This window comes from Chinchilla lanigera, unplaced genomic scaffold (assembly GCF_000276665.1).
Source record: "Chinchilla lanigera isolate Chin_1 unplaced genomic scaffold, ChiLan1.0 scaffold00066, whole genome shotgun sequence".
Classification (NCBI taxonomy): domain Eukaryota; kingdom Metazoa; phylum Chordata; class Mammalia; order Rodentia; family Chinchillidae; genus Chinchilla; species Chinchilla lanigera.
This window is the reverse complement of record NW_004955467.1, coordinates 9882907-9885224: the sequence shown is the minus strand read 5'-3', so window position 1 is coordinate 9885224 and position 2318 is coordinate 9882907. Positions and strand designations below refer to the sequence as shown.

Sequence of the window (2318 nt, the reverse complement as noted above, 5' to 3'; positions counted from 1 at the left end):
AGATATTTAAGTTTTTTGAAGCTACTATGAATGAGATTGTTCTAATTACTTTCTGAATGAGTTCATTCTCAGTGTATGAAAAGGCTGTTGATTTTTGTGTGTTTATATTGACTCCTGACATTTTGCTGAATTTATTAATTTTACAAGTTTTCAGGTGGAGTTTTTGGTCCTCTACTTAAAGGATCATGTCATCTGTAAATAAGGATAGTTTGACTTCCTTTCCTAATTAAATCCCCTTAATCTCTTTCTCTTACCTAATTGTTCTGGCTAAAATTTCAAGTACTATTTTGAACAGGAATGTTGAGAGTGAACACCGTTGTCTTGTATCTGATTTTAGAGGCAATGTTCTGTTTTTCCCCACTGAGTATAATACTAGAAATGGGTTTGTCATCAATAACTTTTATCATTTTATGGTAAAGTCCTTCTATACCAATTTCGTCAAAGTTTTTTTGTTTGGCTTGGCTTTTTTTTTTTTCCTTACACTGGATTAAGGACAATTTATTTATTTGTTTTTGTTTTTTTGAGACAGGGTCTCACTATGTAGTTCAGGCTGGCCTTGAATTCACTTATGTAGCCCAGGCTGGCCTCGAACGCACAACAATCCTCCTGCCTCAGCCTCCCAAGTGCTGGGAGTACAGGCATGTGCTACCATGCCTGGAGACACTTTGTTATTTTTTATGTACAGAACACTCAAGAGTACATTTACTTCAGTTTAGTGGCAAGTTCTTTATCCTTTGCCTTTTCCAGCTTGGCAATGCAAGCCACAGATTTTGGGTCTAGGGTGTTGCCTCCCCAGTAAGAGTGGGTCTCAACATATCTGCCACTGTAATTGGTCTTGATAGCTTCCACCAGCTTAGCCAGAGCATCTTTGTCTTCTGAGTTGACTTGTGTGAAGGCAACAGCTGTGCACGTCTTCTTGTGTACTGGACGCCCAGCCCTGCCCTTCCCATGGATAATGCATTGGGGACCCGATCTTGAGACACAGGGCAAACAGGAACACAACCAGCTCAATGGAATCCATGTCATGTGCAATCACCACTAGCTGATCTTTTTCTCCAACAGCGTGTGACATTGTTAACACCTGCTTTGACCTGGTGGTCTCTTAGTTGGGGCATCCCCTTTGCTAGCAGCTTCCTTCTCAGCCCGGGGTCTACAGCCTGTGTTTCTTCTTTTGCTTTGTCTCTGGTCTGTACTCGTGGGCAAGCTTACGCAGCTAGGTAGCTGCATGGTGGCCGAAGGACTGGGTTAATTGCAAAAACTGTTTGATTGCAGGAACACCTCTAGGCACTTACACGAGAGCGCTTCGCTGCTGCAGCCAGATGTCATGGGGCTATTTGACAAAGTGGGTGTGGTCCTTTTGGGGCTGAATGTCTTGTCCAGTGCCAAAGTTCCTTGGCCTTTTCTCAGAGAGGGAATTTACCACCTTCTTGGACTCCTGCTTGCTGACAGCAGGGCCTGGGGCTATCTTCTTCCCCTTGGTCTTCTTTCTTTTCCCCATCTTGGGCAGCTGGTGGAAAAAGCCATCAATGGATGCTGCATTTTGTCAAAGGCTTTTTCTGCATCTATTGAGATGATCATGTGGTTTATTCTTACTTCTGTTTATATGCTGTATTACATTTATCGATTCACATATGTTGAAATATCCTTGTCTCCGTGGGATGAAAACAATTTGGTCGTGATATAGGATCTTTTTCATGATTTGCTGCATTGTTTGCAAATATCTTGTTGAGATTTTTATATCTATGTTCATTAAGGAAATTGATCTGTGGCTTTCCTTTCAATTTCCTGGAAGAATTTGAGGAGCGTTGGTAATAATTCTTCCCCCCAATCTCTGATAAATATGAGTCTACTAGATACAGAGCTTTTTTAAGTGGTAGGGTTTTTATTAGTATCTGTACTTCATTGCCTATTATTGGTCCGCTCAGTGTTTTCACATCTTCTCGGTTCAGTGTTGGTAATTCATGTGTCTAGGGATCTCTCCTTTTCTTCTAGATTCTCCAATTTATGGGAATACAGGTTCTCAAAGTAGTCACTTATAATTCTGTAAATATCAGCAATGCCCGTTGTGATTTTGCATTTTCTATTTCTAATTATTTTGATAGGAATTTTTTTTTCCCTTCTTTTGGCAAGGGTTTGTCTATTTTGTTTATCCTTTTAAAGATTCAACTCTATGATTCACTGATTCTTTGTATTTTTAAGTCTCAATGTTATTAATTTCTACTCCATTCTTTATCACTTCCTTCTTTGTACAAGTTTTGACTTTGGATTGCTATTACTTTCCGAGGACTGTGAGGTACAAGATTAGGTTAGTTTGGGGG

At 40.1% G+C, this 2318-nt stretch overlaps 1 pseudogene; it reads right to left on the bottom strand.

Annotated features, from left to right (window-relative positions):
* Nucleotides 1–702: 702 nt before the first annotated feature.
* On the bottom strand, nucleotides 703–1504 carry LOC102009267 (annotated as a pseudogene).
* Between the last annotated feature and the right edge of the window lie 814 nt (nucleotides 1505–2318).